The 15795-nt window shown below is 36.5% G+C and overlaps 1 protein-coding gene across 1 annotated transcript in view; it reads right to left on the bottom strand.

Annotated features, from left to right (window-relative positions):
* The window catches only part of SGCZ (sarcoglycan zeta), a 474057-nt gene that overhangs the window by 54907 nt on the left and 403355 nt on the right, over window positions 1–15795 (bottom strand). The gene's annotated exons all lie outside the window — the stretch shown is intronic.

The raw sequence follows: 15795 nt of genomic DNA, 5'->3' as shown, positions 1-15795 counted from the left end.
GCAGTAGCAATGCTGAGTAGATGTCCAGTGTTCAAAATAAGACAAATCATATTACATTTCATGAGGGCTGCATTTTGAATCATTACTGGAAAGTGCAAATAAGAATCCTGTTATAGAAATAATTTGCAGTCAACAACAAATATAAATTCTATTTTTAAACAATAATCTCATAATTTCATGTTGGGCATTATGATAGTTGTTAAGAAGCCTGAAACTCTTGAATACCAGATCATGTTATGATCAAATATAGCACTTAGTCTTTACAACAGCACAATAATCAAAGAGTTCACAAACTTTAAAGTCTTTAAATACCACTATATATGCAGCATGGTGTCCTTACTTCATTTTGTAGATGGAAAATGGGTTACAGAAGAAGTCAGGGTGCTGTCAGTCTCCAAAACGCAGACAGTTCCCTAGAGCTAAGTCCAGGCATGGTTCTCAGGATCCAGCCCCTCTGCAAGAGCGGGACTGCTGCGGGGGCAGCTTGGAGGGGGGACGGGCTGGAAGCCCTGCCCGGGTGCCTGGTCTGCCTTCAACGGGAACCAGAGTGAGACGAGGGGCGAGAGCCACCCCTCCGCCCTGGAGCCTCTCCGCAACCTGCAGCTGAGCGCGCTCAGAGAGCTGCTCAAGTCAAGTTTCCAGGAAACATTCTCAGGTTTAAAAAGTTAAAAATCTCTCCTACAATATCAAGCTAAAGGTCAGGCAGGACGTCTGTGGTATAGCAGGTAAACAAACCCAGGCAGACCGAGTTGAAATGATGTATTCATCACTGGTCCATCCTTTCTTCTTAAATATTCTGCTCTAAGTACAGAGATATTTGAGAGATATCGGAGAGAAGAAAAAAGAACTGCCAAATTCTTACTCATTATATCATTGCAAGTGACAGTCTACCTTTGGACGCCCCCATCACCTTTAAAACCAGCACTGTATTTTGGATAATGTAACTTTTCATGAAGAATGACTTACAGAACAATAATCAGTAGCGAAGATGATTGCTTCTGCTAAGAAATAGCACTTTATATTTTTATTTGAATTTATATTTTAGACACTCAGCATTTGTGCCTCCTCAGTTTCACATTGTATAAAAATATCCCTAGAATTCAGCTAGTCCAAAATACCATTCTAGGATTAGTTCTACTTTTTTAAGTTAAAAGAAAGGGGCTTTTAGTTTATGTTGTATTCTAAGACCTAGCAGTGTACCCCTTATTATTATGTAGTTACTACTGAAATAGCTGTTAGTTTATTCAAGCCGCTGGAGCGATTATTAATAAAAATTAATACATGCTAAGTTAGTCTCTTTGATGTGGAACCAGATGTGGATGTCGTGACATGGTTTTGAAAAGTTAAACTGCCTACAGAGTAACGTATGCTATGAAAACTGAATTCTGTTTCTTTACATTTTCATTTCCTATTTTGAAATAAGAGTAAGCAGTTGCATTATCACATTGCACATGTATATATATCTGTGAAATTTTTAGCTCAGTCTTGCAGAGGAATCACACTATAGGCTATACTGATTTTCAAGTAATCCAGAATATGATATCTGCTTGGATAATGCATACCTTAGTCTGGGGAAATATACACGTAAATTCATCTTCCAAATTCTGCCTGGAAAGATAATTCCTATCAAGAGCTTGGTCACCTGAAAAACTTTTGAGCTGTGCTGACAATAGCACTTCATACTAGAGATGCAGTCAGCTTCTCAGAAGCTGTCATCTGGTTCAAGGGATGTCCCTGGCAAACTCTCTTGTCTTCTTTGTGTCCAGGAAGATTATTTACTTGTAATTTCAGTTGTATAATGCTGAATTCAATTGTTTGTGTAAAACTGCATTCAGTTGAAGGACATAGCTGAAGCATTCATCCATAGATTGCACATACTTATGATGCTTTATAACACATGCTTGCTGCACTACAATTGCAAACTGAAACTATTAACTAAAACAGCTGCATTAAAAATGTTACAAAAAATATAAAATTATTCCTTTTAACTAGAATGTAGTGAAGATGTGTTAAATGAAAATGTTGTAATATGGTTATAGAGAATTATAGTACTGCAATCTAGATTAAGACTAATGAAGATTAAATTTCAAGGCAGGAACCGTCTCTATCCTGAATTTAGAATTTAGAATTTTGTAGCTATGAATGTTTTGCTTCGTGACACATAGTATCATGCTTTGTGCTGTGGGAATGGATATTCAGTTCTGACGTTCTCTTTTTCTGAAAGATTTCCACAGAGTTCGCCTCCCTTTCAATTTTCCATTAAATGATATAACAGAGATAATGATACTTGTATACTACTTGAGAAGATGAAAAGTGACATAGAAAGTCATTACTGTAGGAACAAGAAAGAAAACTGAAAGTATGAATTTCCCTAATTGCAACAGTTTCCACCCAAACTTTGTTTTAGACTTAGATTTAGGGTTTTTTAAAAAGGAATATTTAATTTTTTTAAACCTGTATCTTCGGAGGATCTTGCACTGTTCTTTCCATCTTGGCAGTATAGGACACCACTCCCACTCCTCTCAACAACAGTTATTCAGCCACCAGACAACAAGACAAATAGTGAAGTGTCAGAGCCAGGACAACATTAATGGAAAAACAACCCTTAGATTATCAGTATCAAAAAACTTAAGAAGTTGAGCAAAAGAAAACTAAACTGACAAGAGGAAGCACTTCATGCATTCACTGAGATGCATCTCATCTAATTATAGAAGTCTATATGTAGCTAGTTAGTTATCTAGACTTGTGTAACAGCCAAATGAGAGAAATAGACATTTGAGAATTCAATTTATCTGACCTGCTTTAGGTATCTACCTTTAGATAAGATTCAACACACATGAGAAGCTACTTTTTTTCTTTTCTGTTCATAAAGAAATTCTATATGCTTATCTCAGACGTAGATGAATGCTACCAGTAGTGCCTGTTTTCTAGATCACCTTTCTTATCCATCTGATAGACAACAAATTCAGATATAGGAATACATATAAAATCAGCTGATTTAAACAAAATACAGGGCCTAGAATTCAAAGTGAATTATCATGAGTTTATGATCCTTGTAATGCAAAAATAATGAAATTCTTTTGATTCTTCAATACAAAATAGGCTATTTAAATATTTATTAAATACAGGATATTTTTGGATGACAAAGAAAGTTAGTTTTCGAAAATGTGTTGATGCTTTTGAGATTGGTGATAAAAGAGATAAAGCATTTTTAATAAAGATTCAGCCCCCAGCTGGGTCTAAATTCAATATTCTTGAAATATACATATAGATAAAGCTTTGTTAATATTCATTATAGGTATTAAATTATTTTGGCCACCAGAGGTCTCAGATATTTTTCAGTGAATGTAAATGCAATAATGTAAATGAAGGAATCGTATCAGCTGAACAGAGGCATTGAGGAAGCTGAACAAAGCGAGCTTTCAGTTCGGAGCAAGACATCTACACAAGCAAACATTCATGGCAATAAAAACACTTTGTATGTTCTGTTTGCTAAGAAAAGGAAGGGACTATCTCTGTCATGCATCAGAAAAGGGTGAAAGTGACAGTTAAAGAAGAACTAGATGGGTCTGTCAGTAGCTGACAGCCCTGGTATGGACCTGTCAGGAGATGACTACTTTTGGGAGAGGTTGAGCTTTGAGGTTTCCTGGTCTGAATGATAAGGACCCAGGTAAGGAAAACTGGAGCAAGTGTTAGGCCAGAAGAAATAATGTATGTGTTTGTTATCTGCCTTAGCATCTGACTACAGTGCATAATACCAGTTGTCAAAGCAGATTATTAGCACAGGGATAAACCACACATCTTTCTACAGGAAAAATCCACATGAATGAAGACTACGAAGTAGAACTATTTGACTCAAACAGGCATGGTGGCAGCATGGTTATTGCTTCTTCATGGTCTACAGACCCACTGGTCTCTGTGATCTGGTCACAGTAAAATTCTGCCTGCTCAGGCAGACTGTCTTTCTCGGGACTTCCTGAAAAGACCTATACCAATTGCCTGCCACCTTTGCAATGGAGAGCATACGTTCAGCTCCCCGCAGTGTGCCCTCCTGGTGCGCGGTGGGAGGGGAACCTCGGGTATGTAAGTATGTAAGAAAGCTGTACAAAAGCTGTAGCTCATAGCACTCTCCACGCTACTTCTATAAGGGGCCACACCTGCACGAAAGCAAACCTGTGCTTTGCCTCCTACTATCCCTATCACGTGGTATTTTCCATTTGATATTTTAAGAAATGAGATGGCTAAACAGGCCTTTGGCCTGACACAGTATAGCTGTTCCTGTTTTTTCATCAGCTGAGTGTGATATGCATGGATAAATGAAATTAAAATAAGTTAGCTTAAAGTTTGCTTGAACTTTAAGTTTATGCATTTACTTTGCTTCTGTAGTGGATAAAAGCACACGCACCATCTGCTCCTATAGCTCAGCTGATGGGCTGTAACTTTAGCTTATAGTATCACAATCACTTATATGGGTCCTTAGATAAGAAAGCTCAGTGAAGTCTAAAGATTATGTGTCAGGCACCTAATCATGTGTGTAAGACTCCTTTTTGCTCTACTTTTTGTTCTACTTATAATCTCATCAAGTTTAGTTTATTCAAAACATGATCTTGATAGCTGAACTGAGGTTTGTGTGTAGTATAATGAGTTTCCTATCTGACTGCTTTTTTCATATTGCTATACATATATTATAAATAGTATTTACTATTTGTATGTGCATTATTACATTATTATTTACTACATATATCTTCCTCTATAGTCCATATATCCTTCTTTTTGATATCAGCAAATAGACTACATTTGATTATTTCTTCTTATAGCTGTCTTTATCAACTTAGCTTTTGCTGACTTAAACCTACATGTCCGATTTATGTGGATCACTTAATTATAATTCCTAAGTGTTTTGGAATGCTCCAAAGTGTGAACGAGAGCAGAGAGTTTTTCACTTATTGTTTCTCATGATGAATGCAAACTGATTAGTACTAAATACAAATGAGAATTTTCCAGGATACCAACATTATCCTCAAGCTGGGAACTTTCAGCTTTTTCTGATATGACACTTTCATAGCACAACTGAAATCACATACAAAGCCGTATTACATACCTTTCTGAAGCTGCGACTTACTGGACCAGACTGTGCATTACATTTCTGTATGAAATTAGTGGGAAAGTTTCCACTGTCTGTACTAGCTGAGTTAAGCTATTAGGTTATTGTTATGCTGTGTGGCAATTACATGTTTTAAGAAAACCCAAAGCTGCCTAAGTCTGAGGAACATATTATTTACAGCACATGCCACTGAAAAGAAATGAGAGTTTAAAAAAAGAGAGAACAGTACGTGGTATGAGATACATGACCACATGCTCTGCGTAATGAACAGCACAATCAAATTAAATAGCAATACCAAGAGTAAGACAGTAAACAGAGTATGAAATTTCCTTATCACGCAGCTCAAACTAAAAGACACAATAGAAACTTTACATTTTTCCCTGGGGAAATATAACATTTTTCAGGCTATAAGGTCATTTATTCCTCTCTAAAACTGTTTCTATTTATCATCATATATTTTCTTTAGATATTTTCGGTCTGACGTTTCTGTTGAATGTTCTAAAAAATTCACAGATATTGTAGTGAAAATCCCTTATCTGTAAGTCTCTACATCCTTGCTTTTTTCTTTTCTTAAAAACAGATTTGACGTTTGACCTGTCCTCATCCTTTGAGACCTTATCTGTCATCCATGAGCTCTGTAAAATAATTGCTAATGGTGCAAATACCTTTCTCCTGAGTGTTTTAGTACTCTGAGGTGAATTTCACTGGGGTATGATGAAGTGAAATACATTCATATGACCTAAGTGTTCTTTATCTTTTCTCTTTCTGATTTTACCTTGTGACCTTTCTCTTTCTTTACTAACTGTTATGTATCTTGCTTTGTGAAGACTTAAAAAGAAAAGCATTTCAGTTTGCTCCTACTTATTGGTAATATTCTCTGTAAGTATTGGACATACATATTCTGAAACTTGTTTCTTCTTATCATGTATTTTGAACATTTTGGTTACTTACTAATATAAACTAAGAGCTAACTTAAAAAATTTTACTTGTATTCTCTATATTAACCTATTGCCCTGTGGTTTGTTGCCAATTTGTCCTTTTTTATTTTTTCACTTTCTTCTTCAGATTATGTTTAAAAGATACAAATTGTTTGTGCAGGGGGTTTTTTTCATAGTTTTCCATGGAGTGTAACTATATCCAGTTGTGCCTAGAAACTAGTGTATAGTATCACTCAGAATGCACTGAATAATATCTTTAAAAAGGATCCAAAATGCAAATTAAACTTTCTGAGTTGAATAATTTAGTCCATCACATTTTGAGAGAAGGAGATTGAAAGAAAGGATATGAGCTACCAGAGTACCTCTAAGCTTTATAGGAAAAGGCATATTAAAAAATATTTCCAATATTTCTAAAATCGGTTCAACACTGATAGCTGTAATATAGGGCAGACTATAAAATACATATATTTTTCCAAAGTGACTGTTTCTCTGGAAAAAATGTCATTGCAAATTATCTGCCTTCACTACAGATAGTACAAATCTACTGAAGTTACGTATGATAAAGGATGCTAGCATTTCATATTAGTTCACATCACTCGATCTGAGTAAGGATTAATGAAACTATGTCCAAAGCATTGAAGGATATTCATGAACTGTTTACAAAATGGCTTCCAATCTGGGTAGTAAAACTGGAGTGAAAAATTTTTGCATCATGACCAGGACATGATTATTTAAATCCCTTCTGCTGCTGAGTAAGCCAGTGAACTGGCTTTGCAGGTTCCAGAACAACTAGGACCCACCATGATGATAGCACAGAGTGAGGATGGCTCAGCTCAGCTCTCAGGATAAACCTGACTTTCTATTATCTATTTAGAAAATACGTGTCCCTTGTCCTTGGCAGTGGACAAGAGCTGGGCATACTGCAGAGGCAGGATGAAAGTGGATTTTGGAACTTGGCTCCTGAAAGGGTGGTCTCTTCTGATTAAGGTTCTTGACAGGGTTCATTGTTGGCTAGTAGCAGAGAAGATGCAATTCAATCCACACAAGAAGACAGCTATCTCGCATGTAGACTCCTACCCTGTTGACACTTAAATTTAGTGTCTTCATCTGTGCTTTGAATCACTCCCAGATTGCCTACCTTTCAAATGCATCTCTTAGGCTACGTTGATACCTCTAGGATTAAGATATTACTACAGTGGCAAGTTAGCGTCTGGCTTCATATAGAAGTTCCACAGAGAAAAGAAGCTCCTCCACCTGTCTTTGACTTGCAAGTGAACTTCAAATGTCTTTTATATTTTTCATGTTTTGGTTTTTGCTAGTGTCTGACAACCTAAGATGGTAAAAGTTGAGGTGCTTCGGTAATCCTTAGGACCTAATAGTAACAGCTTCTCCAAACAAATCATCTGTCTCAAACTTCACAACTGGAAACTCATAAATGTTGAGACTCTAATGTTGGAACAACTTATTTTAAAGGCAACAAAGTTCTTAATTTTGATTTGGAAAAAATGCTCATTCCACATTATTTAGATCTATTACTGACATTAGTGATTCACTGAGTGATAGCTATTCCAGGTGACTAATTAATTTCAGATTTATGGAACACTCTTCTTCAAACGCAGGAAGAAATCTAATAGAATTTCTTAAATAATCAGCTAATCATGCATTCAGTGCCATCTGTTCATCATTCAGCTGCAACTGCAATATTTATCACCCTAAGAATAACCTAAGGAAGAAGCAGATATTGTCAGAGATGTATTTATTTATTACAGAAATTAAAAAAACCCTAAAAATATACCTTTAAACATCATCTATGTGCTTAAGACTAAACTACAAGACTGCTCTGCCCACCTACAAACAGTAGAATTAAAAATCTCTAGTACTGGCATAATGTGGAGTTTGAAACTCCATACTGTTCTGAATGGAGGTAAAGTAGTTAAAAGGCAAATAAATGCAATTATGTTCATAAATAAGCACAACAAAACAACTATTTCCTATTTAGCGACATTAATTATTATTGTGCAACATGTAAAGTTTCAATACTGTACTGAAGTCATTTTTGGAAGCGTGTATTTTTACAGGAGTCAGACATAGCAGTGCAATAAACAGTAAACTTTGACATAAAAATATAGTTTTAAAAACACAGTAATTATGACATTATAGTCAGCTGCAATCTCTGGTAGTGAAAAGACATGTGAGAGCAAATTCTAGCTAAGAGATTTAACTAGCAGCTTTTTGTTTTTTGATACTAGTCATCTAATAGATATGAACTAGGACTTTACATCTAACGGGTTCATGACTTTGCATGAACAAATTGTTTTCATGGACAAACAGATAAATGTTTCCAAGCTTGACTATCTGCATCCACATATAGAAACTGAGGCTGATTTCCCATAGGTGATTCAGTGACTTTTTAAACAGAACTTAGCTGAATAAAGACTCGAAGTCTTGAATCAAATTACTCCTTGCGATATTTTTTGATAAATCTCTTTGCTGTTGCTTCAAAATCTTTAACAACAGTAGCATGCTGTTGAATTTCTTCTCCTGAGTGTTCTTTGTAGCACTGAAGGAGAGCATCAGAAGATCTTACTGCTCTTCTCTTTCTTTTTTTTTTAATTATATTTTTGCATTTAATAAAGTTACAAAATGGCTTCACATTTATTTGCCCTTTTTACGTCCTTCACATAAGCCACTCCTAGGTAGAATGATGTCTTCTTACCAAAATTAATGAGCTGTCTGAACGTCAGAAGAGAAAAAAGAGTAAAAATAAAATCTTAATGTCCTGCCAGGAACTTGTTAAAGGGCCAGATGCTGCAGGTAATTTAATAATGCTTAGCACCCAGCAGCAGCCTTTTAAATGTCACAACACATGCACAGAACCTGCTTTTGCAGTTAAGTGAAATATTAGCAGTTAATAAACCTAAAGAATTAATACTTTTCAAGATGTAAACTGCCTCCCTCAAAACATATTAAAATACCTGTGAATAATGTCTATTTCTTCGGCTTTTGGGATCTCCCTCCTACAAAAAAACCTACTTATTCCTGCTCTGAACATTTGGGTAGCAGTTATGCTATCTGTATTGGCTGACAGCATGTGGGTAACAACAGCAAGACAGATGGCAATAGATTAATGTTTAAACACTAACACTTCTGTACCACCATGCAAACCATTAATGACCTCTTCCCACTCAGCCTCCACTTTTACAATTAAATCCAACCACTTCTTGGAGTCCTCTGGCATCTTAAGGAAATGTATCTGTTTTAACAGTCAGGATTAACTATTTGAGGAGAGAGACAAAATCTCCTTTTTCCTAATTTTCAATGACAAATATTTAGAAACAGTGGGAATATTCAGACTTGAATTTAAAATATAATGAGTTAAATTAAAAAGCCTATACAATAAGAAGGTAAGCAGAGGACTGCTATATCACTGGTGAAGTAACAGCTGATGACTACATCAGCATAGTCTTGCTACAGATGCTCTGGAGTCAAAGCAAGTCTTAGAGTTAACATTGTGATAAAATACCTTGCCAAGGCACTGGTTAAGGCTGATTGCAGGAGTACTGGATAGCCCTCTTCACAGGGTTAAAAAGACATTCTCACACTCTCGTTCCCTCTCCACCATCACTGTCCCAAAATCACTGATTTAGTGTTCCCTTTCCTCCTCTTCCTAACATCTCTAAACAGGGTGGTGGGTACTGAACATCCACTATCACCTTTTCCTAGGAAAGGTGAGAAGCCCATGGTTGCTGCTTTTCTAGAGGTTAACCTGCAGGTCCCCAGCATGCAGACAGCCCTCCGTGTCCCCTTTTACTCTTGCTGGTATTGACTGGCAGCAGCAGGGACCACTCACCTGAAGCTGGCTTCCAGCAGGCTGCCTGGGGGAGACCTGCTACTTGTCTCCCTTCCTCCCATCCCAGATTTATTGTACCTTTCAAACCAACTCTAGCTTATTGAAAAAAAAGCATACTGAAAAACAGGTATCGAACCACAAATTTCCTTCCAAACGTAGATGATGAATAAGCTCAGAAAGCAGAGAAAAAACAACCTGGATCTACACTATGGCACAAATACTGTAAATAAAAGTTTCAGACTAGTTACGAATGCACAAAAAATGCTTTTCTTTTTGTCAATTGCAGATAGCAAAAAGGTATTCTCCAGATATGATCGCTACAGCACAAATTAGCACAAGCTGTGCCTTGTATCCTAGGTAGAGAAAGCTTTCCTGAACTCAGTGAAGTAGAAAGAAAAAGAAGAAGAAAAGATGGATCAAAAGTCAAGTGTGGAAAACTTTTAGAGAGTCTGAAGAAGGCAGAAAGAAGAAAATATACTTTGAATGCAAGAGTAAGAAGAAGAGGTCTAAAGACCCCAGCTTTAGAAGTATTTACATAGGATTTGAATATTTTAACTAAAAGTGATTATTTTTAAGGTGCAAGGAAGACTGTGTAGTACATGCGTGGAAGGATGGCAGACCAGAAAGCAAGGGACCTTCTATCCGCAGCACAGACTTTCTCTGAACAGGCGGTGGCTGTTGAGAACTAGCAACGCACAAGCACTCCCCTCCCTGGAAATAACCACACAGAAATGGCACAGAATTGAGTTAGTGTCTTACTACTGCTTTCATGCCTCGTCCTCCATGAGGGAATTTTGAATTTTTGGCACACCAAGTAACAAGATACACTCTTGTATTTCAGGAAGGAGATTTCACATGAAATAATGGCACTACCTACCAAAAAAAATTACCACTTGGTCTTACTAAAGTGACAATGAAATAACTTACTACTCTTTATTTTTTTAGTATGATTTTCACTTGGAAATTCATAAGCAAGACGTAAGATATATTTCAAACCATATGTTATTTAAAATATTAAACAGTAACGTAGTATGTCTGTGCATAACATATAACAAAGGTATTAAAATGATATGAAAGATATCATTTGAAAAATGAAAATGTATATAAAAAATTAAATCTAAAATACTGTATAAAGTGCCTCTCTTTTTAAAAGTTATCTTGTTAACCAAGCACAAAGTAGATTGCAAATATTTGATGATACCAAGTGCTTTTAATACATTTATGACTTAATTTGTGTAATGGATGTATAAAAAAGTATTTTTTTCAATCCAAGGCCTAGTCACAAGAAGCTAAGCTCACCACTGTGTACTTAAGCAGATCAACACAGAGAATGATGCCACTAAATTACAACAGAAACAGAAGCAAAACCTAGAAAAGAGTTGTTTGCAACTGGCTTTTACTAGTCCATTAACTATTACTGGCTCTTGATGCTGATTCAAAACAAATAAGTTAAATGGCTTTATATTATTGCAAGATGATTTAAACACAGAATCTCAGTAGAAATATGAATGGATTTCCAATAAATAACATGTTCATTTTGGAAAGGCTACTTTGGCAGACTGATTAAAGTGCTGGCAAAGAAGTGGAAATTTTGATCCGTTTTTCAGAACTTTTTCCTAATACCACACTACAAGATAATTAATTAACGGGGGTAGATTCTCATGAGAGCTTAGCCAGAGTCATTATGAGTATATCTATATGTATTTTATGTGAGTTACTGTTACAAAACCTGCTATAGCCCAGATGGTTTGTATAAAGACTTTCCCAGAGATTAGACCGACAGAAAGAGAGATGACATCACATTGCACTGTAAATTCTGAGAAAGGATAAGACTCACATTCCAGCTGGACATTTCAACTGCCATGAGAAACAAGGCTCATTTTCTGCCTGCCTCTTGGCTCACTTCATGCATTTTGCCAGAAAGAAACTGAAAACCATATGGCCCCCGAGGCAGCAGGCCACTCCACCTTCCCTGCCACTTCCTGAAGCCTCAAGAGAGCCTTTAATTCTGTGCTAAGCACAAGGTAGCAAATTTGTTTTAAAAAAGTGTAAGTAATCTCACATTTACCTCAGCTTAAAAGATCTAACAATGGATTTTTACCATAGACTAGCAGGCGAGCTATATTTTCATCTCTTGGTAAATTATTCATACTCTTATATTTTGAACGAGTCATTACCTTGCTGTAAAACTTTGTGAAGAAATATTACATTTTAGTATTTATACACTCAAAATATATAAGAACTTGCTGTGAGACTTAATCCAAGTCATCTAAGCACTCTCTGAATAACCATGTAGCTGATTGTTCAAACAAGGGAAAATATTAGACAACAGAAAAATTTTTAATAGAAAACTATTTAAAGTGAAAAAATAGCTGAAAAAGCATAAACTTTGCTAATAATATAGCACAGAAATTATAGATTCTGTGTTAATTTTCTTGAATTAGAAGAGGAAGAGGAAGAGGAAGTGCATTAACTTATAAATTAAGAACCTTTGCTGCTATAAGAAGAGCCTGATTAATGGTAAAATTCCAAAAAGGGAGATTTTAGGCTATCACTTACCTATTCTGTTTGGACTTCAATATGAAATACTCCTGTTCGTACATCATTGCAAAACCTTGCCTATTAGTCCTTCTAGATATGGTAGAAATGATTTGCCTGCATTTCTGATTTCCACCCTTTAAAATGGTTATGAGGACCAGCAGTTATTTACTTCCAGTCTGTATTTTAGCTATGGAACAAATCCAGACAAAGCTGAGAAAGGGATAACTCATTCATTTAGCCAACTTTGGTTTTATTAACAATATTAACAATATTCATAATCATATTGCACCACAGTAATTACTAGAGCAATTGTTTTAATATGAAAATTGTACTAGGAAAATATTTAATATATTTTAGATTTTTAAAAATTTACTTTAGTTTGGGGACTACAACTAGGCAAACCTCCTTGTAAGGCTTGATCTTACATGTGTCTGATAACTAAGTTCAGATCCACATTTCCCCACTTAAAAGGGTGGAAGCTGCCAAGGAGGGACTGTAAAATAACATGCTTTCTTCCTTCCCTGCCCCTTACCATCAATGCCAGAAAACCACACATATGGATAACAGATAGAAGAGTTGAATCCTTCTCTTCCCTTTTTCTGCTGTAAGAAATAGATATACAGGTATGACTTCTGTGAAACTAGTGTCTTCTTGCAACACTTAGCAGAGATGAAGAGAAAGAAACTTTACATTTGAGGCTCCTATGTATGTAAACAAGATAAAAAAAATTCAGAAGCCACATTCCTTTTCCATTTTTACTTAAGTACGTAATTACTTCCATTGCTTTAACAGACACTTAGTTCAAGTTCATAATAATATTAAATAAGTAAATGTCTGAGCATATATTTCAAAGATTTAGAACCAAATGTGCACACAAATTTCAGTGGGACAAGCTCTATCACAGGTAACTCCAAAAGCAAAAATGCTTGAACTGTTGTCTTGTGCTTCAGATCTTTGATGTCTAGACCAAACTACAGTAATTTGGAGTGAGGTGTTTGCAAAAGGAATATCAAAGGTACCGCTTAGGTAAAGACTGCCTTGGACCACCTCTGATGTGGTAGCAGGTCGTGGCACCAAGTAAGGTATAGGTAGGAATAGGTACAGCAGTCAGGTATATGTGATAGAGGTAAGAGTGATGAAGGAGGCGGTTTCCATTCCCCCAGTTAAATGCCTGCGGTTTTGAATGTGCCGTAACTTCTGCACCACACCCCAGGAGCTCTTGGTGGAGCACAGCAAGCAGGCAAGAACATTTTTAAGAAAAAAATATCTTGAGTAGACAACACAAATTTTGTGGCTGATAGATGAAAACTGTCATCAAATTTGACAAGTTATTTGAATATCTGTACCTTTTAGTACTGTCAATAGTCCTTACCAGTGCTGTAATTGAAAATATATGTCTACCTACTATTTTGAACAGCTATTTGCAGAAGTGCGAGATAACATTCATTTCCCCATCCCTGGTAACCAAAGATCACTTTTCTTGATTTGCATTGCTGTAGAGGCTTCAGTATGTAGCTCTCCAGGTTCAGGAGCTTTCTAAAGCAGTAGTGAATCGTACAGCTCTTGGAGCTTTGTGACAGTTTTGATTCAGTCTTAAAGAGCCCAAAGTTCAGCAAAAATGAAGTATTCATTTATCTGTATCTTATGCTCTAAAAATGTCTCAGATATCCTCAGGGATCTTTATGAATGGAAAAGGGTCAAGGAATAGCAGAAATACCTGTCAGAAGAAATTATTGCAGCAAAAAAAAAAAAAAAAAAAAAAAAAAAACAACCTCATGCAAAAATGAGAAAGTTGGCAGAGTAATAATCAAATCTGAAGAGGAAGTTATGGTAAGCACACATATGGACTTCAAACGACTCCTTTCAGACATATTTAATTTTGAGCCGTTAGCACAGGCATCAAGTAAAAACTTGTCAACCTAATATCCTCCATTCAAAGGCCTGCAAAGGTATGTGATATGTACAGCCAGCATGAAGACAACAGATTTCTGGCTTGAGTTGTGCAACTATGGTGCATTTTTAAGATTGGCAAAAAAGAAATAGGATTTTTTCCATACAGCTTCAAACTATGCAAACATTGACTAAACTGAGAGAAAAGGTCACGTCAAGGTAGCTTGGCGGAATGCATAATGCAAAGGGCACTGCTAAGTAAGGATTGGGAAGGGAGAGATGTGAATATTTTTTCTTATCTAGCTTAGATACAAAAAATCAATGAATGACCATCTTTACATCTTTAATCTGTAAATATCCTTTGTGTCTGTACCACATATGTTCTGTTGGTCTTAGATATTACATCTAAAAATTGAGGGCCTGGGAGTCTTTCTGGAGATCCAGATACAAATCTGGCAGTTTCCTCACCACATGTCCCAAGACCACCTGAGGGCAAAACACCAGTACCCCTTCACCCTCTGGTGCCCATTTGTAGAAAGGTTTTTGGTTTCCAAGAAGTCTCATAATATCTATGGGGGATGAGGACTGCATGGTGTACATGGAGCAAGGGCAAAGAGCAAAGGAAACTCTTGAGTTAGATTAGGATTATCTTTATATAAACTGAAAAATCTTGTTTTCATTGTTAAATCCACAAATGTCAGTTCACTAATATGAATAAATACCACATATGCATTTCCAAATTCTACACTATGTCCTGTTTTCTAGCTCAGTCCATACAGATCCCAACAGAAAGCATTACTGTGCCTGTGACTTCCTCTCCTTGGTTTTCAGCATCACTATAAATACATTTTACTCTGATAACGGATGCAGCCTTGCTATTGCAAGACCCAGAGCCATGACTTGACTTTACACTATTTAAACATGCAACTGCTGAATCACTCAGTACCCTCAGCTACTTTTTCTTTTTTAGTGTATTTTTCCTTCACTCCTTCTAGATTAGGATGTGCGCCCAGATGTCTTCCACAGGGACTCACAGGATTGGACACCTGATTTATCAAGAGTTTCATTGCACGGTTGTTCCAGCTCCCCAGGGGGCCATAGCCTTCAATTTCTCTTCTTTGCCCCCACTCCTGTACATTAACTTATCTCCCATTTACAGTTTTAATGTACAGTTTTAATTTGATGGTCTTCAGGCTGTCTTAGCCTTGCTTGGCACAATTCCAAATACCACAGAGAAAAAGTTTTAACTTTCCTGAAATTTGACACGACCAGCAATTTGAACCTTAAAGACAAGAAACTAGACTATTGTGGCGGACAGATGAGTGAACTTTTGCCTTAAACATTTCTTGGTACATAAGGTGCAAGCAAACCAAAACCCCAAACAAGCCATCTGTTCCCAGCGGAAACAGGACTGAGCTGCTGCGACCCCTGAAATGGTCTCCCTGCGACCATTCGGGACACACCGAGCCTGC

Source organism: Dromaius novaehollandiae, chromosome 4 (assembly GCF_036370855.1).
Source record: "Dromaius novaehollandiae isolate bDroNov1 chromosome 4, bDroNov1.hap1, whole genome shotgun sequence".
In the NCBI taxonomy this organism is placed as follows: domain Eukaryota; kingdom Metazoa; phylum Chordata; class Aves; order Casuariiformes; family Dromaiidae; genus Dromaius; species Dromaius novaehollandiae.
Note: the sequence above shows the minus strand (reverse complement) of the source record. Positions and strands in the feature narration are given on the sequence as shown.